Genomic DNA, 22,181 nt, shown 5'->3' on the forward strand with positions numbered 1-22,181 from the left:
TGAACTTGGTAATAGTCCCCCTTAGTGTTATCTACATACCTCCTGCAAAGACACACATGCAACATTTATGTGCTGGAGCTACATGAGAGGGCAGGCCTGTTCTCAATTATAGACCCAGCACCAGGACAAACGGCAAAGACTAGAAAACTGGTAGCTGCTGCTGCTACACCCCAAATACTGCTTTCTCTTCATAGAAATGGAGTGCTTTGTTGTCATTAGAAAGTTAAACCCAGTCTAGATACTAATGGGGAAGACGGGTCTTTATATATCCAACACATCCTGACTTTCATACCTCTCAACTTTTGAATAATGGAAAGAGGGACAAATTATGTGGCAAAATGTAACCACCCTAGCCAAACCCATTTGCCATTTCCTTCTACCCTGACAGGAAGAGATGTCAGAAGAGGACATTCAACAGATTCCCAAGACTGCAGGGCGAAGACCCAAATCTGGGACCGGAGATGAGTGGATCGATTCACAGGACTCCAGTCCAGTGTCCAGGTCAGTGGTACCTAGTGGTTGGAGGGGAGGCTGCATATCTCTTACCTCTATGTCTCACGCGCAGCCCTTGAATATCAAGGGCTGGTGCGACGTTATCTGTGCGTCCTGCTCCTCTATAATTGGGACCTACAGATTTATTTTTTGTTCGTTCATTCATAGTAGTAAAAGCCAGACCTTTCTCACCTTGATGTATGCTTCACTATACGATATCTGCCTGTTTGTGTCTGCATTAGGCCTCTTTCACATGTCAGTGATTCTGGTAAGTATGTGACAGTTTTTATACGTACCAGACTCACTGACATACGCAGACCCATTAAAAATCAATTGGTCTGCGCACACATCAGTGATTTTTCACTGACTGTGTCTCCATGCGGCGTACACACATGACTGTGTGTTCTGCACGGAGTCATGTCCGTTTTTTTTCTGGCATCACTGATGTCCCGCGAACCACACTATGGTGTGATCCTTGAAACGTACCAGAAAAACACGTACACTCAAAATGAAAAGCTTATTCTCATGCATATTCATTTATGCACGGAGCAGCCGACCCGGAAGTTGGCTAAGCCATGGACTCGGGTGACCCCTGACGTCACCGTGAACACGGCCGAAAACAGCTGAAGACTGCCAAGTGACGAGCAGTGCAGTGAATATCGATTGAACTTTGACTGTCACTGTCAGCCTGATTCTCGCTCTGTAGAGACTGTCTGTACAGAACGTTGAAGCAGAGCTGACATTACTGTCCCTGTGGACTACATCAGACAAAGGATTTTTTTACAAGAAAGATGGGATCTCTAAATGTTTTTTTGTTTTATTTCCAATAAAAAAATTCTATGTGTTGTGTATTTCTTTTTAATGTTTACTAGAAATTCATGGTGGCCATGTCTAATTTGGCATGACACCATGAATTTCGGGCTTACTACCAGCTGAGAATATATAACCGGTATTAACCCCTTTATTACCCAGCGAGCCACCGCCATTAGGGCTGCTGGACGAGCCAGGTAAAGCTCCTGGAAATGGCGCTAAGAAACAATAAGCTTTTTCCACGGGAAGCTGAGGAGAATCCCAGCCCCAAGCTGCCTGGTTTTATCAGGCTGGCCATCAAAATACAGCGGGAGCCCACACATTTTTTTTTAATTGTTTTATTTTTTTTAAATAATTAGAAAAAAATATAATGGGCTTCCCTGTATTTTCATTGCCGGCCAGGGTAAAGCCAGGCAGATGGGGGGGGCAGCCCGTAGCCGTCCGCTTTATCTGCGCTGAGAATCAAAAATACCACGGAGCGCTACGTCATTTTTTAAAACTATTTATTTATTTTTATACAACTATATATTGTGTGTGTCCCCCCTTGTTGGGATCAAATCAATTTCAGCTCTTTCCATTGGTTCCCTTGATACTATTGGGATACCGTGCTAATAAGGTGCTGGTTGCAAAAAAAAAAAAATTAAATGTTCATATTATAATTAATCAGACGACAACGTGATCATCCGTGTGCGTTGGTTATGCGCACGCGTCAGCACGTCCTCGCCACTCTTTTGGTTCTGTCTTTGGCTTTTCTAATTCTGTTCATTTTAATTGTGTTGTTTTCCATGAAATGTCGATCAGTGGTTCAATGGTTAATTTTGGTTGTATTTATGATCAGGCACACCACCCAATCATCATGTTTTCTCAGCTATATGTGTCACTTCCAAATCTTCACCCTCTAACACCTGATGAAGACAGCAATCAGCTGTTGAAACGTGTAGTGACGATTAGAGGGTTTTTAAATTAAATAAAAGGTTTGTAATTTTAAATTCCTCCCTGTCCTCCTACTCCCTAGCGCTCCTATCTGACCGCTACTTCGATATCTTCACATACATCATCCCCTTGAGGGATTAATGGCAGGAGCAGCTCTGGGAGCGGCGAGCCTCCACAAGATTTACCAGGACCCACGGTTGCTGTGACACCGGGTTGCTCTGACTGCACAGGACCTGTGGTGATGTACTTCCAGGTGCTCGCAGTCACATGACCAAGGATTCGCTCCACTCTGTTCCCCAGGATTTCAGACAGCTCCAGGCTTCAGCGGGGCCCGTGGATTCTTTATTGCAACAACCGGGGTTGTGCACGGGTGCACAACCTTTTGAGGTGAGCAGCCTCTGGGCATTACCATAATCCTATTCACTACCGGGTGCTACTCAGCGCATCTCCCTCTCTCTTTTGTAATTTAAACAATATGGGACAGCCCATATGATGATGTAATGTCTTTGGAAGATTCTGATAGATTTATTGGTAACATTTGAGTTAATTAGAGACAGGATGTATTTTAATGCACACCTGAAACACACTGCGTCTTTGTGTAGCATCATAAAAAAGTCAAAAGAAATCAGCCAAGATGTCAGGAAGAAAATTGTGGACTTGCATAAGTCTGGTTCATCCTTTGGTGCAATTTCTAGATATTCCTGAACATGCCTCACTCATCTGTACAAACAATTATACACAAGTACAAACAAGATGGAAATATCCAGCCATCATACTGCTCAGGAAGGATACAGGTTCTGTGTATCAGAGATGAACATTCTTTGGTCAGACATGTGCATATCAAGCCAAGAACAAAAGCAAAAAAACCTTGTGAAGATGCTGGTGGAAGCTGGTAAGATTCTGTCGTTATCCACAGTGAAATGAGCATTGTATCAACATGGGCTGAAAGGCCACTCTGCCAGGAAGAAGCCATTGCTCCAAATGAAACATAAAAAAGCCTGATTAAGGTTTGCAAATGCACATAGGAACAAAGACCTTAACTTTGGAGCCATGTCCTGTGGTCTAACGAAACTAAAATTGCACTGTTTGGCCATAATGACCATAGTTACATATGGAGGAAAAAGGGAGAAGCTTTGAAGCCTAATAACACCATCCTAACTGTGAAAACGGTTGTTTTGCTGGAGAAGGGACTGGTGCACTTCATAAAATAGTTGGCATCATGAGGAAAGAAGATTATGTGGCAATACTGAGGCAACATCTCAAGACATCAGCCAGGAACTTAAAGCTTGGGCGGAAATGGGTTTTCCAAATGGACAATGACTCCAAGCATACTGCTAAACTGGTTACAAAGTGGCTTAAGAATAACAAAGTCAATGTTTTGGAGTGGCCATCACAAATCCCTGATCTCAACCGTATTGAAAATTTATGGGCAAACCTGAAAAGGCAGGTGCTAGCAAGGCAACCTACAAACATGGCTCAGTTACACCAGTTCTGTCAGGAGGAATGGGCTCAAATTCCTACCAATTATGTTGAAAAGCTTGTGGAAGGAGATCCAAAACGTTTGACCAAGTCATACAGTTTAAGGGCAAGGGTACCAAATACTAATAAAATGTATGTAAACTTTTGACTTTGCAGAAAGCAATAAAAATGCCTTAAAATATTCTCTCTCTTATTATTCTGGCATTTGGCAAGTATAAATAATTTTGGTTCCTAATTGACCTATAATGGGAAAGGATTATTCTGATTTCATGTCAGATAGTGAGAAAAACATGCATATGTTTCTTTTTAGATAGTGGATGGAAACGTCTGGTTTCAACTGTATGTACCTCTATGTACCAGTATAATCTGCCAGTGAAACCAGAGGATGCACTGCAGCTTCAAGTATACAAAATTCTCCCAGTGATATCACCGGAACCTATGGCTCAAATGTTTACCTGCTGCTTACATTGTCGAAGGTTATTTGTTCGAGTCCTGGGGGGAATATAGAAAAAAATGACATCCTAAAGCCCGCTTTACACGCTGCAATGTATCTTACAATGTGTCGGCGGGGTCACGTCGTAAGTGACGCACATCCAGCATTGTAAGGTACATTGCAGTGTGTGACAGGTACGTGCAATTGCAACTGAACGTTAAAACGTTCATCACATACATATCGTACCTTTCTCTAGAATTGCACGTCAGATTGTTCATCGTACCCGGGGTAGCACACATCGCAGTGTGTGACACCCCAGGAACAATGAACAGATCTTACGTCCTGCGGCTCCCGGCCCACAATGCGGAACGCTTCTATTGGCCGGCTGCTGCGTGACGTCGATGTGACGCCGAACGTCACTCCCACTCCAGGAAGTGGACGTTCGCCGCCCACATCGAGGTCATATGGACGGGTAAGTACGTGTGATGGGGGTTAATCGTTTGTGCGGCACGTTCAACAAATTGAACGTGCCACACATACGATGGGGGCGTTGCAAATCGCATACGATATCGTATGCGAAATTGCAATGTATAAAGCAGGCTTTAGTCTGCTTGTCTTCAGCAAACTGTTTGCTAGCTTCCTTGTGCATCATCTTTTGAAAAGGCTTCCTTCTGGGATGACAGCCATGCAGACTAATTTGATGCAATGTGCAGAGTATGGTCTGAGTCTTATCTGTCACTAGCTTTTTACTACCTCATCTGAGAGCAGCATAATGTAGAGACAGAGACCCTGATCCCAGCAATATGTCACTTACTGAGCTGCTTGCTGTCATTTTGATAAAATCAATGTTTTCTCTGCTGCAAATCTAGCAGTTATTCAGAGCTCATGAATATGCTGGACTACCTGACAGCACACCATGTAGTTGTGTAATAATAATAATCTACTGCTGATTAAACAGTGATTTTATCAAAATTTCACTGAGCAGACCAGTTAGTGACACATCGCTAGAATCAGGGTCTCTGTCCCTACGTTACGCTGCTCTCAGATTAGGTGGCAGAAACCTGGTGACAGAATCCCTTTAATCTTTGCAGCAATGTTGACAGCACTAATATGTCTAATTTGAAAATACAACCTTTGGATATGGCGCTGAGCACGTGCACTCAACTTCTTTGGTCGACCATGGCGAGACCTGTTCTGAGTGGAACTTGTCTTGTTAAATCTCTGTATGGTCTTGGCCACCGTGCTACAGCTCAGATTCAGGGTGTTGGAACCTGTCTTGTTAAACCTCTGTATGGTCTTGGCCACCGTGCTACAGCTCAGATTCAGGGTGTTGGCAATCATCTTATAGCCTAAGCCATCTTTGTGTAGAGCAACAATTCTTTTTTTCAGATCCTCAAAGAATTCTTTGCCATGAGGTGCCATGTTGAACTTTCAGTGACCAGTATGAGAGGGTGTGTGATCGATAACACCAAATATAATACACCTGCTCCCCATTCACACCTGAGACCTTGTAACACTGTGATGTGAGTGCTACGCTAACTTCCTGCTCAAATGTCTGACGGCGGGGAGACAGACACCGGGCACTGATTGGTCCCAGGGCTCACGTATCATAACAATGTCATGTGGGCACCAGAAACGCGACTTCAGACATCGCTGGAACCATGGCGGCACCTTAGGTGAGTATAAGCTTATTTATTTTTATGGGGCCAACAAGGGGAATGAGTAGGGGTTGTCCAAATAGTGGAAAAACCCTTTAATGGCTGTGTGTTGAGTTACTTATAGGGTACACAAACTTTACACTATTATACAAGCTGTACACTGACTACTTTACATTGTATTAAAGTGTCATATCTTCAGTGTTATCCCATGAAAAGATATCATTAAAAAAACGTACAAAAATATTAGAGGCATACTCACTTTTGTGATATACTGTACATTAAAAAACTAACAGCTCTGCTATATCAAAACATACACAACATTGATACACCAAAACACATATAACTATCCTGCTTTAAAACACAAACACCTCTATTTCATGAATACACACAAAACACCATTAATCCAAAACAAATATAGCTTGGTAACACAACAACAAATCGCATAGCTCTGCTACACTGAAACACACACAGCACTACTACATTAAAACACATAGTTGTTATATCAACACACTCAGAACATTGCTAAATCAAAACACATCCACACCCCTCTTCCTCTTCTCCAGTGCCTAGTCACGTAACCTGAGCCGTAATTCAAAGGCCTTGGCTGAATCCTCAGTCTTTACATAGTCTGAACGATGGCGTAAGGACCTGCCGGCTTCACCATTATATTCATCTGTATATGTGCCCAGAAGATACAGATGCAGCTGAAGTTGAAACAAACACTAAACTTCCTGGGACAGTGGGACCGATCCCCAAATGTTGGTAGTTGCACTGGATCCAGAACTTTTGGGAGATACAGTGGAACCTTGGTTAACGAGAACAATCCATTCTGGGACTGTGCTTGTTAACCAAGTTATTCATTCAGCAAATCAAGATTTCCCATAGGAAATCATTGCAATGCAGACAATTCGTTCCACAACTTGCTCAATGTCCCATCCTGGTGCCCTATTGTGCCATTCCACACACACAAACACGCACAAACATGTACAAACACACACAAACTCACACAAACAGACACAAGCACGCACGCACATATTATGCTCACCTTACCTTCCGTTCCGTCGCCGGTCTCCTGGGACTTGCTGTTCGCTGGTTCGGGCTGTGTATCGGGTTACCATAACGACGAGGGTGGAACTTCCACTGCCAAAGCGCTGACGTCAAAGGCAGTAGACGCTTGCGTCTGATTGGCCAGCATGCTGCCTTTGAGTAGCGGTGACAGAGGAAGTTCCTGCCTCGTCGCCGATGGTTGCCGATGCACAGCGTATACCGGCGAACTACAGGACCCAGGAGACCGGCGATGGAACTGAAGGTACACATATTATGCTCACCTTACCTTCCGTTTCTTTGCCGGCCTCCTGGGTCTTGTAGTTCGCCGCGAGGACGTCGCGATGTACCGGCGGACTACAAGAACCATGAGGCTGGCGGTGGAACAGAAGGTAAGGTGAGCATAATACTGTATGTGTGTGCGTGCGAGTGTGTTTGTGTGTGTTTGTGCGTGCTTGTGTGGACTGCAAGTGCGGGTCAGAGCGCAGTGGATGTACAGAACCGTAAGTGTGTGCGTTGAGTATTTTGCTCGTACAGCAAAGCTTTCTCGTAAACCGAGTTACAAATTTACAGAAAGCTTTGCTTGTTAAGCGAAATTCTCGTTAACTGGGTTACTCGTTAAGTGAGGTTCCACTGTATACCATATCTGAGGAGAAAACAGCGTTTTGCATGCACCAGTGACAACTGTTTTTAAAAGAGTTATATGCGTTTGAGAGCGAAATTTGCAGTCCTACTATGTGAATCGTGTCAGGGTAAAGTGTGTACATAATCACGATTTCCCAGTACTGACAGTATAAGCAAGTCACATGACCACATGTATTGTTAAGGTGAACTCATAACCAGAGATCACTAGTTGCCTACTGCCTGGCCAAATTAATATGGGCCAAGTGCATGCATAAAAGAATCCACACCAGACACAGTCGGATGTGTAATCTCTTCTTGGTCACAGTAGAAAATGGCACCAAACACAGACTGAGGAGACTCATGCGTCCTCTTGATATAGGCTAGGGGCGTACACAAGTTCAGATATGCACATTTAGTGGGACAGTTCATGGGCTAGCCAATGGGGAGATCCGTGTTGCTGTTGATGGGCGGGTCTGACTCCAGTGGATGAAACCATGACGATGGGAGGGACGTCATCTGGTGCATCCATGCTGATGGTTTGGTCTGTGATTTCCAGCTTGACCAGTCTTCCCTTATATGGAGGTCTTCTTTCATCTGGACATTCCTTGCATTCCAAGCAAGGTGTGGATAACAGGAAATAGCGGCCATCTTTATATCTGTGTCATTTATATGATCTGAAACCTGAATTATGTAAGGCAAAACGATATATTTCCAACAATGCTCTATGTCCAGAGGTTAATTAAGTATTTCATTTTATGGCTCTCCTCAACAGTATGAGATTTGAATACATGTGGTTGTCGTGCCCAGGGTTATGGGGTACTCGGTCCCAGGTGGTGTATAACTGGGGAATGTCACTTTGGTGGCCGTTGCCCGGTCCCGTGCCCTGGGCCCTTTTTGTAAAGGGGGTATATTTACAGGGGATTAGATTAGTGTTCACACGTGACGACACTTGCGGTGTTGCGGCTATGTGGATGGAGCCGCCGCTGCACAATGTACGCTACTGGGGCTGGTGTTAATGGCAGACTGGATGGTAGGCCCTCCGCAAGCAGGGCCAGGCCCCAGAGGGTAGGTGATGTGACGTGTGTCGGAAGAAGGTAGTCCGCACAAGAGTTCAGTGCAACTGGGTTTTTACTCACTTTTGCTGTTGGTAACTGGTTACCTGAGGCCGACTGGTTTCACCTCCAGGTTCCCTTAGTCCCAGTGCCAGTTTAGTAATCTGGTGCATTCTTACCATGCACCTGTCTCTGGTTGGTGGGTCCCCGTGGCGTAGAGCAACTGGGGGTCCCCGTCCGGTGGTGTTTCTTTCCACTGCTGTCCGCCTGACAGTAGCGTGAACCCTGTGAGGTTGGAGTCTCTGGTCCTGTCCGCGGCTCTCTTTGCTATTGAGTCTCGGATTCTTAGAGTCAGCGAGGTCCTTGATAGTTCCCTCGCTGTGCAGCTGTTAACAAGCCGGCTTGGAGCTTCTGCCTGTCCTAGGGTCCTGTACCCCGTCAGTACATAGTATCGGAACTATGTACTGACGGGGTACAGGACCCTAGGACAGGCAGAAGCTCCAAGCCGGCTTGTTAACACCTGCACAGCGAGGGAACTATCAAGGACCTTGCTGACTCTAAGAATCCGAGACTCAGTAGCAAAGAGAGCCGGGGACAGGACCAGAGACTCCAACCTCACAGGGTTCACGCTACCGTCAGGCTACCGTCCGGGAGTACTCGACCGTACTCCACCGGCAACTACCCTCCTGGGCACCAGATTACTGTCAATCTGTGTCAGTGCATCTCCTCCTGTCCACCTTCACTCCTCGACTCCCTCATACTATCTGACTGTCTGTCCTCAGTCCACCCCTCCCACGTGGTAAAGTAGTGAACTGGACTGGCTCCACCTCTAGGCGGCCATCCATTGGTCCGACCCTAGCCCTGTACCATTGTATGTGGGATTGTCGGGGAAAATTGGGATTACCTGGAGTGTTTGTGTGTGACCGTCACTGGTCTTCCGGGTCCCTAGGGGGTAGGCCCTGCATCATGCAGAACCTTGTAGCTCCCTGATGGCTTCAGGGGCGCTACATAGTCACGTGCCAACAAGAGGCAGACTTTTTTTTCTCGAATCACTCCTATTCAGAGAAGCCATATAAGACTAGTCGGCAAGTGAGCGTATGTATGTAAATCGCATACAAGTGGTCATGTGGCCTCTCACACCGGCAATACCAGTAATTGTGACAGAGTGTGCAATGCATGCTGACATGATTCAGAAGTCTGCAGTAAGTGCAGACTTTGCTATCAAACCTTGACAACCCCTTTGTCACGCAGATGGGTGTGGATCCGCTGCGCCATGGGACCAGGCTTACCTTGGAGGGGGGTGACTAAGCAACTACCTTGTCTTCGCTAGAGCCTCTGATAGTGAGGTTATGCTTGTGCTGTAAGGTAGCCGCCAAGTACCACTCAGGGGCAGTCACTGTACTATAGCAGTTGACCCCAGGGATCAGCGACGAAGATACAGGCTCAGGGTAACAAGCAGGACTGGATCAGAAATGACGGCAGGGTCGATACAGGTACTGGTTCCATCTTTGTTATATTTTGTATCACTTTTGCTTCAGTATTCTGACCTATAATTAAAGCTTAGTTGATCTTCCTGAAGTCTTCAACTTTTCTGTGTGAAATTGTTTTCTTACTCAGGTCTTGTAACATATCTCTTCCATATGGTGAAATTGCTGATGGCATAAAATGCAAAAGGTTTTTTTTGTTACCGTGTTTCCCGAAAATAAGACCTCCTCCGAAAATAAGACCTAGCAGGAGTTTTCAGGGATGCTTAAATATAAGACATCCCCTGAAAATAAGACCGCGGTCCAATAATGAAATGTCCGTGCAGCGGTAAAAAAAGTTAAAGACACTGCAGGACACTTCATTATAGACAGCCCCTAAAGAAAGAAGAAAGAAGAGAGAAGACCCCCGATCACACTCACCAGACGCCGGAGCAGGTGAGCGCATCAAGGTCCTGCGGCGGAACACACACACACACATCAGATCACACACACACACACACATCAGATCACACACACACACACACAAACACACACACTACAGATCTCATCCACACACTCACCACATCCAACAATATCGCTTGCTTCTCGGCAGCGATACTGTGCAGTGCAGTGACCTTGCAGGACCAGCCAGAGGATCACATGGCCGGAAGCACATGGTATCTCCGGATGTTGTGAGTAGAGATGAGAGAACCGGCCGCGGTTTGGCTTGAGTTCGGTTCGCCGAACGGGCGTCTCGTTCGAGTTCGGTTCGGCGAACGTTCGACGAACTGAACTCGAATCGCATAGGTAACAATGGCAGGCAATCACAAACACATAAAAACACCTAGAAAACACCCTCAAAGGTGTCCAAAAGGTGACAAACAACTCACAACACAACACAAACACATGGGAAAGTGACAAGGACATATACTCATGCGAAAACAAAAGAGCTGGACAAGGAAAAAGAGGACAAGACACAGATATAGGCATGGCACGCCCTTCTAAAATTATGTAAAACACCGCAAGGTGACTTCAAGCGGAGTCTCCCTTTTTTCCAAAAATTGGGCCACACACACACCCACCCATTCAGTGGCAGCACTTGTGCCCCAGTTGTACACTTCACAGCTAGATTTGCATCAAGCACATTCAAAAATACGCCATACTTAACCGTCCCCAGGATGACTCCGGGGTAGGTAGCAAAGTCTTTCCTGATCCCAACTCTGTGCATCTTGGATCATTTTTAAAAACAATGTAAGCAAGGGTTACTCCAAGCGGAGTCTCCCTTTTTTCCAAAAATTGGGCCACACACACACCCACCCCTTCAGTGGCAGCACTTGTGCCCCAGTTGTACACTTCACAGCTAGATTTGCATCAAGCACATTCAAAAATACACCATACTTAACCGTGCCCAGGATGACCCCGGGGTAGGTAGCAAAGTCTTTCCTGATCCCAGCTCTGTGCATCTTGGATCATTTTTAAAAACAATGTAAGCAAGGGTTACTCCAAGCGGAGTCTCCCTTTTTTTCCAAAAATTGGGCCCCACACACACCCACCCATTCAGTGGCAGCACTTGTGCCCCAGTTGTACACTTCACAGCTAGATTTGCATCAAGCACATTCAAAAATACGCCATACTTAACCGTCCCCAGGATGACACCGGGGTAGGTAGCAAAGTCTTTCCTGATCCCAGCTCTGTGCATCTTGGATCATTTTTAAAAACAATGTAAGCAAGGGTTACTCCAAGCGGAGTCTCCCATTTTTCCAAAAATTGGGCCACACACACACCCACCCCTTCAGTGGCAGCACTTGTGCCCCAGTTGTACACTTCACAGCTAGATTTGCATCAAGCACATTCAAAAATACGCCATACTTAACCGTCCCCAGGATGACCCCGGGGTAGGTAGCAAAGTCTTTCCTGATCCCAGCTCTGTGCATCTTGGATCATTTTTAAAAACAATGTAAGCAAGGGTTACTCCAAGCGGAGTCTCCATTTTTTCCAAAAATTGGGCCCCACACACACCCACCCCTTCAGTGGCAGCACTTGTGCCCCAGTTGTACACTTTACAGCTAGATTTGCATCAAGCACATTCAAAAATACGCCATACTTAACAGTCCCCAGCATGACCCCGGGGTAGGTAGCAAAGTCTTTGATGAACCATGACTTGTTCATCTTGGCTCCTTTTAAAAAACACAGCAAGCAAGGGTTACTCCAAGCGGAGTCTCCCTTTTTTCCAAAAATTGGGCCCCACACACCCACCCCTTCAGTGGCAGCACTTGTGCCCCAGTTGTACACTTCACAGCTAGATTTGCATCAAGCACATTCAAAAATACGCCATACTTAACCGTCCCCAGGATGACCCCGGGGTAGGTAGCAAAGTCTTTGCTGAACCATGACTTGTTCATCTTGGCTCCTTTTAAAAAACACAGCAAGCAAGGGTTACTCCAAGCGGAGTCTCCCTTTTTTTCCAAAAATTGGGCCCCACACACACCCACCCCTTCAGTGGCAGCACTTGTGCCCCAGTTGTACACTTCACAGCTAGATTTGCATCAAGCACATTCAAAAATACGCCATACTTAACCGTCCCCAGGATGACCCCGGGGTAGGTAGCAAAGTCTTTCCTGATCCCAGCTCTGTGCATCTTGGATCATTTTTAAAAACAATGTAAGCAAGGGTTACTCCAAGCGGAGTCTCCATTTTTTCCAAAAATTGGGCCCCACACACACCCACCCCTTCAGTGGCAGCACTTGTGCCCCAGTTGTACACTTTACAGCTAGATTTGCATCAAGCACATTCAAAAATACGCCATACTTAACAGTCCCCAGCATGCCCCCGGGCTAGGTAGCAAAGTCTTTCCTGATCCCAGCTCTGTGCATCTTGGATCATTTTTAAAAACAATGTAAGCAAGGGTTACTCCAAGCGGAGTCTCCCATTTTTCCAAAAATTGGGCCACACACACCCACCCCTTCAGTGGCAGCACTTGTGCCCCAGTTGTACACTTCACAGCTAGATTTGCATCAAGCACATTCAAAAATACGCCATACTTAACCGTCCCCAGGATGACCCCGGGGTAGGTAGCAAAGTCTTTCCTGATCCCAGCTCTGTGCATCTTGGATCATTTTTAAAAACAATGTAAGCAAGGGTTACTCCAAGCGGAGTCTCCATTTTTTCCAAAAATTGGGCCCCACACACACCCACCCCTTCAGTGGCAGCACTTGTGCCCCAGTTGTACACTTTACAGCTAGATTTGCATCAAGCACATTCAAAAATACGCCATACTTAACAGTCCCCAGCATGACCCCGGGGTAGGTAGCAAAGTCTTTGATGAACCATGACTTGTTCATCTTGGCTCCTTTTAACACAGCAAGCAAGGGTTACTCCAAGCGGAGTCTCCCTTTTTTCCAAAAATTGGGCCCCACACACCCACCCCTTCAGTGGCAGCACTTGTGCCCCAGTTGTACACTTCACAGCTAGATTTGCATCAAGCACATTCAAAAATACGCCATACTTAACCGTCCCCAGGATGACCCCGGGGTAGGTAGCAAAGTCTTTGCTGAACCATGACTTGTTCATCTTGGCTCCTTTTAAAAAACACAGCAAGCAAGGGTTACTCCAAGCGGAGTCTCCCTTTTTTTCCAAAAATTGGGCCCCACACACACCCACCCCTTCAGTGGCAGCACTTGTGCCCCAGTTGTACACTTCACAGCTAGATTTGCATCAAGCACATTCAAAAATACGCCATACTTAACCGTCCCCAGGATGACCCCGGGGTAGGTAGCAAAGTCTTTGCTGAACCATGACTTGTTCATCTTGGCTCCTTTTAAAAAACACAGCAAGCAAGGGTTACTCCAAGCGGAGTCTCCCATTTTTCCAAAAATTGGGCCACACACACACCCACCCCTTCAGTGGCAGCACTTGTGCCCCAGTTGTACACTTCACAGCTAGATTTGCATCAAGCACATTCAAAAATACGCCATACTTAACCGTCCCCATGATGACACCGGGGTAGGTAGCAAAGTCTTTCCTGATCCCAGCTCTGTGCATCTTGGATCATTTTTAAAAACAATGTAAGCAAGGGTTACTCCAAGCGGAGTCTCCCTTTTTTCCAAAAATTGGGCCACACAGACACTCACCCCTTCAGTGGCAGCACTTGTGCCCTAGTTGCAAACAGGATGTTTTGATTTGCATCAAGCACATTCCAAATCCACAAGCATTTACTCTCCCCAGGATGACACAGGGGTAGTAAATTCCTTGTGGCTCCATGACTTGTTAATTTTGATGAACGTTAGTCTCTCCACATTGTCACTGGACAGACGCGTGCGCTTATCTGTCAGCACACACCCAGCAGCACTGAAGACACGTTCAGAGACAACGCTGGCAGCTGGACACGACAAAATCTCCAAGGCGTAAGTGGAGAGCTCTGGCCATTTTTCAAGATTTGAAGCCCAAAATGAGCAAGGCTCCATTTGCAAAGTCATGGCATCGATGTTCATTTGGAGATACTCCTGTATCATCCTCTCCAGCCGTTGACTATGTGTCAGACTTGTTGTCTCTGGTGGCCTTGCAAAGGAGAGTCTAAAAAAATTATGAAAAGATTCAATAAAATTTGCTGTTACCAGCACCAGATACGGTGCTACTGGTACGGGTAGACTGTTGAAGATGACGAGACCGTCCCATGTTTGTCAAGTTACAACTGGGAGATTCACTCCCTGCACCTGCACGGTTGTTTGGTGGAAAAGCCGAGCTAAGATCGAGTAACAGCTTCTGCTGATACTCCTGCATACGTGCGTCCCTTTCTATGGCTGGAATTATGTCACAAAATTTGGACTTGTACCGGGGATCTAATAGTGTGGCAAGCCAGTAGTCATCATCACTTCTAATTTTGAAAATACGAGGGTCATGTTGGAGGTAGTGCAGCAAGAAGGCACTCATGTGTCTTGCGCAACCATGCGGACCAAGTCCACGCTGTGTTTGTGGCATAGAGGTGCTAACCGTTCTTTCTTCCTCTGACATCTCCCCCAACCTCTTTCAACTGAAATTTGACCAAGGTCTCCCTCATCCGCTGAGTCTTCCATGTCCATGGACAGTTCGTCCTCCATTTCTTCATGTTCTCCTGCACCTTCCTCAACATTTCGCCTTCTACCATGCGCCCTTGTTGATCCCTGTCCCCCATGGTCCCATGCCTGCCGCGTTGGTGATGATGAACGTCTGGACCTTGGTGATGTTGTTGTGTCTTGCGCATATGAATCCTCCTGTAGTTCCTCCCCTTCCTGTTGTCCCACCCCCTGACTCCGAATAGTGTTTAGCGTGTGCTGCAGCATGTAAATGACTGGAATTGTCATGCTGATAATGGCATTGTCAGCGCTAAACATATTCGTCGCCATGTCGAAACTGTGCAGAAGGGTGCATAGGTCCTTGATCTGAGACCACTCCATCAGGGTGATCTTCCCCACCTCTGCATCTCGTTGGCCCAGGCTATGCGTCATGACGTATTGCACCAGGGCTCGGCGGTGCTGCCACAGTCGCTGTAACATGTGGAGAGTCGAATTCCAGCGTGTCGCCACATCGCATTTCAGGCGATGAACCGGCAGGCCGAAAGACTTTTGGAGCGATGCAAGTCGCTCAGCTGCGGCGGTTGAACGGCGGAAGTGAGCAGACAGTTTTCGTGCCCTGGTCAGAAGGCCATCTAGGCCGGGATAGTGTGTTAAAAATTGCTGGACAACAAGGTTCAACACTTGAGCCATACAAGGCACGTGTGTCACCTTGCCCAGGCGAAGACCCAGGTTTGCAGCATTGTCGCACACGGCCTTACCAGGCTGCAGGTTGAGTGGAGACAACCATTTATTAAATTCAGTCTCCAGAGGTGCCCACAACTCAGCCGCTGTGTGACTCCTATTTCCAAGACATGTCAAGCTAAAAACCGCCTGATGCCGTTGCGCTCTGCTGCCAGCATAGTAATGAGGGGTGCGTGATTCCTTCTGCGCAGTGAGAACGCTGGTGGCCTGACCAAGCAGGCTTGGGGCAGAGGTGGAGGACCCAGATGAGGTGGAGGAGGCAGAAGCAGTGGCGGAACTTGGACAGACAGAGGATTGACACACAAGTCGTGGGGACGGCAAGACTTGTGCAGCAGACCCTTCACCATCTATCACCATAGTTACCCAGTGCCCAGTCAGCGACATGTAACGTCCCTATCCATGCTTACTGGTCCAAGTATCGGTGGTGAAATGCACCTGTTCACACACAGAGTTTCTCAAGGAAGCGGTGATGTTGTGTGCGACATGCTGGTGTAGGGCGGGCACACCTTTCTTAGAGAAGTAGTGGCGACTGGGCATCTGGTACTGGGGCACAGCGACAGACATAAGGTCTTTAAAATCCTGTGTGTCCACCAGGCGGAAAGGCAGCATTTCGGTAGCCAAGAGCTTACAGAGGGATAAAGTCAACCTCTTAGCTTTGTCATGGGTCGCAGGAAATGGCCTTTTATTTGTCCACATCTGAGGGACAGAGATCAGGCTGCTGTGTGTAGACGGTGTTGAGTAGGGTGTCCCTGGAAAAATGCAGGTTTGTGAGGAAAGTGCAGGCATAGACATGATGTTGCCTTCATCCAACGTTGGTGCTATCGATGTCTGAGAGAGCTGTACACACGCACTTGTTTCCCCTTCCAAACCAACTGACGATCTACCAATCAAACGTCCTGTTGCGGTTACAGTGGTGGAAGTTGTGCGTGGAAAACCAGGCGTGACAGCTGTCCCCACAGTCCTAGAAGATGAAGAGCGCGCGGATGCACTGGAAGGGGCAGGCGGTGGATGGTTCGCTCCGCTAGGCTGCATTGCAGCACGGTGAGCTTCCCACTGGGACATATGATATTTATTCATGTGACGATTCATGGAAGAAGTTGTCAAACTGCTGAGGTTTTGCCCTCTACTAACAGAATTATGACAAATTTTACAGATCACATAATTTGGGCGATCTTTTTCTATGTCAATAAAGGACCAGGCTAGGCAAGGCTTAGAGGGCATGCGACCTGTTGATCCACCCCGACTAGTGCTCAGAGGCACAGTGGTGGCTGAGGATGCAGTTGTAGACGTGCTACCAGTACTCCGACTCTGTCCAGGAAGGCGCAAGGTAACTTCGTCGTCAGTTGCATCCTCCTCCACCATCTCTGTTGACCTCCTCGAGGGCCTGACTGTGGGTTGACAGTAGGTGGGATCTAGAACTTCCTCATCAAGCGTTGTGTTTGCACTCCCCTCACCCTCAGACCGAGCCTCTTCTTGCCCTGACCGAATATTTAAGTTGTCATCCCAATCTGGTATCTGCATCTCATCGTCATCAGTATGTTCCTCATTGTCTATAACAACAGGTGTTACAGTTTGTGAAAAAGGGTCAACATTATGCTCAGAAACTTGGTCCTCACGGCCTGAATCAGAGTCACAAAGGTTCTGGGCATCACTGCAGACCATTTCCTGGTCTGTACTCACTGTAGCTTGGGAGCAGACCTCTGATTCCCAGGCTATAGTGTGACTGAACAGCTCTGCAGACTCAGCCATCTCATTTCCACCAAACTGTGCAGGGCGGATGGAGACTTCAGAGCTGGGAGAAAGCAAGTGTGATTGGGATGACAACTCAGAGGACTGGTGTTTTTTGGATGCGGTAGTTGAGGTGGCGGAGAGGGCACTTGTTGGACCACTTGAGATCCATTCAAGCATTTTCCTTTTTTGGCCATCATCTACCTTTGTTCCAGTTGTTCGTGTCCGTAAAAAAGGGAGCACATCGGATTGTCCACGGTAAGTAGTAGACATCTTACTTTTGCTGGAAGATGGTCTATCTTCAGCAGATGTTAATGGAGCTTTGCCACCTTCCCCACGGACAAACCCTTTTTTTCCTTTTCCAACACGCCTCCTCCCCTTTCCACCAGCATCTGTCATTTTGCCACTCATTTTGATTGCGACAAGATTGTGCACTTAAAATGTGGTAGTAAAAATTGAGAGGTGGTGTAGATTGCAGCGGTGGTCTATCTTTATTAACAGCAGAATAAACAACAATAACTATCCCTGACAATGCAACTACGGCCCTTAAACTGGCAGCATAGTTTGCTAGTATAATGGCTTAGTAACAATGAGTTTGAGTGTGCAATGCAGAGGTGATGCACATAGGTTTGCACCAGTGGGACACTAATGGAAGTCCAACAGCCACTTTTAGGATGCCACTAAGTTTACTCAGTGTTTGCTAGTATAATGGCTTAGTAACAATGAGTTTAAGTGTGCAATGCAGAGGTGCTGCACATAGATTTGCACCAGTGGGACACTAATGGAAGTCCAACAGCCACTTTTAGGATGCCACTAAGTTTACTCAGTGTTTGCTAGTATAATGGCTTAGTAACAATGAGTTTGAGTGTGCAATGCAGAGGTGCTGCACATAGATTTGCACCAGTGGGACACTAATGGAAGTCCAACAGACACTTTTAGGATGCCACTAAGTTTACTCAGTGTTTGCTAGTATAATGGCTTAGTAACAATGAGTTTGAGTGTGCAATGCAGAGGTGCTGCACATAGGTTTGCACCAGTGGGACACTAATGGAAGTCCAACAGACACTTTTAGGATGCCACTAAGTTTACTCAGTGTTTGCTAGTATAATGGCTTAGTAACAATGAGTTTGAGTGTGCAATGCAGAGGTGCTGCACATAGATTTGCACCAGTGGGACACTAATGGAAGTCCAACAGCCACTTTTAGGATGCCACTAAGTTTAATCAGTGTTTGCTAGTATAATGGCTTAGTAACAATGAGTTTGAGTGTGCAATGCAGAGGTGATGCACATAGATTTGCACCAGTGGGACACTAATGGAAGTCCAACAGCCACTTTTAGGATGCCACTAAGTTTACTCAGTGTTTGCTAGTATAATGGCTTAGTAACAATGAGCTTGAGTATGCAAAGGGCAGGAGGGTACAGTGGCAGGGTTGTGGGACTGGGTAGAGGAAAGGAAGCCTCCCTTTCTATCCCTCCTAATGGGGAAATGCAGCGAGGAAATCCCTGACTTTAGCTACACAGACGCTGTCATCTTGTGTAGCTGTTAAAATCTGTTTTCACGGACCTGACTGTCACCTATGGCTCTGACCCTGCCGGTATTAGCCCTTAAAAGGACTAATAGAAACTTCTATCCCTATTCTGTATAGCGCTGTGTATAGAGCGTACACAGCAGTATCGGAGACAGGAGCTACGCCAGCGGTGGCTGACACCAAGACGCAGAAGGCAGATAATGGCGTGCTGGAGGAAAATGTCCGTTTTTATAATGCATGGACATGTGACATGGACATCCTATCACACATGCCGTTGCTTCTCTGGCTAAAAGTCCACTTAGCTGTGTGTGTGTCTGGGATTGGCTGACATGCTGGCCTGCCCCACTACACGCTTAGGGAAGGAAGACAAGGAAAAAAAAAAAAATGGATCCAAACAGCAGTGATCTGAATGCGCTGTTCCCGCACACTATACGCTGAAATTTCATAATAGTGTGAGTCACAGAGTGACTTACACTATTACAACGGAAAGCCAGCTAGTAATTAGCTTGTCTTTTTGCTGCTAGAACCGTTTTTGAACGTATCTAGAACTATCGAGCTTTAACAAAAAGCTCGAGTTCTAGTTCGATCTAGAACAGCCCCCAAAATCACTCGAGCCGCGAACTGGAGAACCGCGAACCGCGCTCAACTCTAGTTGTGAGTGTGTGCACACGATTGTACCAGCATGTGCAATATCGTGACTGTGTGTGAGTGTATGCGATCTGATGTGTGCGTGTATGCTGTCTGATGTGTTAGTGTGTGTGTGTGAGTGTATGTGATCGGATGTGTGAGTGTCGGCAGGAGGCAGAGGAGGACGGCGTGCAGCACAGCTGCTGAGAGCGCCCACCGGAGGGCACAGGGAGGAATGATATGAAAGCTGTGCGCGTGTGTGTGTGTGTGTGTGTGTATGCTGTCTGACGTGTGACTGTGTTCTGATGTGTGACTGTCGGCCAGACGCAGGTGAACACAGCTGCTGGGAGATCACAGGGAGAGATGATGTGGAATGTGATGTGTGTGTGTGTGTGTGTGTGTGTGTGTGTGTGTGTGTGAGAGAGAGAGGGATCTGATGTATGCGAGTGTCAGCCAGACGCAGGGGAGGCGTGCAGCGTACCTGCTGGAAGATCACAGGGAGATCTGGGAGCCACGCAGACTCCCGGGGCTGGTAAGTATGACGATCCTGGGAAGGGGGGGGTCTGCTTTTTGTGGGGGGTAAACTTACCCCCAACCATGTCTCCTCGAGAATAAGACAATCCCTGAAAATAAGACCTAGTGCTTTTTTCAGGGCAAAAAATATATAAGACAGTGGGAAACAGGGTAAGTGACACTTTTTTTATAGTCCTCTGTCTGCTGGAGGCCTTAATGAATAATTAGACTTACCTGTGGATAAATCCTTGTTAACCCTTTCACGACCGGCCGATTTTTCGCTTTCCGTTTTTTTTTTTCGCCATTCTTTTTCTGAGAGACGTAACTTTTTTATTTTTCAGTCAATATGGTCATGTGAGGGCTCATTTTTTGCGGAACGAGCTGTACTTTTAAATGAAACCATCAGTTTTACCATATTGTGTACTAGAAAATGGCAAAAAAATTCCAAATGCTGAAAAATTGCAAAAAAAGTGCGATAGCACTATGGTTTTTGAGATATTTTATTCACTGTGTTCACTATATGGTAAAACTGATGTGTGGGTGTGATGCCTCAGGTCAGTGCGAGTTCGTAGACACCAAACATGTATAGGTTTACTTTTATATAAGGGGTTAAAAAAAAATCGGAAGTTTGTCCGAAAAAAGTGGCGCACGTTTTACGCCATATTCCGTGACCCGTAGCGTTCTCATTTTTCGGGATCTTAGGCTCAATGACGGCTTATTTTTTGCGTCTCGAGCTGACGTTTTTAACGGTACCATTTTTGCGCAGATGCTACGTTTTGATCGCCTCTTATTGCATTTTGCGCAAAAGTTGTGGCGACAAAAAAACGTCGTTTTGGCGTTTGGAATTTTTTTGCCGCTACGCCGTTTACTGATCAGATTAATTGATTTTATATTTTGATAGATCGGGCGTTTCTGAACGCGGCGATACCAAATGTGTGTATATTTTTTATTTTTTTAACCCTTTAATTTTTAATGGGGCGAATGGGGGGTGATTTGAACTTTTAGGTTTTTTTGTTTTTTTTTAATTTTTTAAAACTTATTTTTTTACTTTTTTTTTTTTTTTACTAGTCCCCCTAGGGGGCTATTGCGATCAGCATTCCGATCGCTCTGCAGTATCTGCTGATCACAGCTGGAAGGCTGTAAACAGCAGATACGCTGTCTTTCTCTTTTGCTGTGCCCCGGGCACAGCGAAAGTGAAACCAATTCATGTGTAGTACAGGAGTCATCACATGACCCTGTACTACCATGACAACTATCGGGAGTCACGTGATCGCGTCACGTGACTTCCGGTTTCGGCGGTAAGTAAAACTTTACCGCGATTGCGCTTATAATGGCGCTGTCATGTATTGACAGCGCCATTATAAGGGGTTAATCGGCACGAGCAGATAACGATTCTGCTCGTGCCTAGCAGGCACACATCTCAGCTGTGAAAATCAGCTGAGATGTGTGCCGATCGCGGCATGCTGCCGCCGGAGGACCGCGGGCAGTAAGATTATGTCATTTAGGACGTAATTTTACGGCCCGCGGTCGTTAAGGGGTTAATATATCCGTGTAAAGTGCTGCAGAATATGTTGGCTCTATATAAATAAAAATTACTATTAGTATTGTAAATAAGGAATTTTACACATAAACTTTAGCTATGCTCCTATACTTTCATTGGAGTGTACTCATTTTTGCAAATTGGTCTTAAATGAATTTGTTAGGGAAATTACTTTTTTGGATATGCAAACTAAATCTTGTTTGCAATCAATGGCCCACATTTATGGGAATACTTTATGGTTTGGTATCCCAAAGAAAATGTTAATTCTGAAAGGAAACTAAAGGTTTTGTGACAAATCAATTGGGTTGTACTCATTTATGCTGAGCACTATATCTATCAACATCTCTTTCTCTGATCATTATACTATCCAGCTCTGCTGATCTATGTGCCTTTTAGCATACCACGTTCTACTGATAATCACTTTTCCACGTGTTTCACAGTCTATCCACCTCTGCTGCATCAAC

The sequence above is a fragment of the Anomaloglossus baeobatrachus genome, chromosome 2 (assembly GCF_048569485.1).
Source record: "Anomaloglossus baeobatrachus isolate aAnoBae1 chromosome 2, aAnoBae1.hap1, whole genome shotgun sequence".
Taxonomy (NCBI): Eukaryota; Metazoa; Chordata; class Amphibia; order Anura; family Aromobatidae; genus Anomaloglossus; species Anomaloglossus baeobatrachus.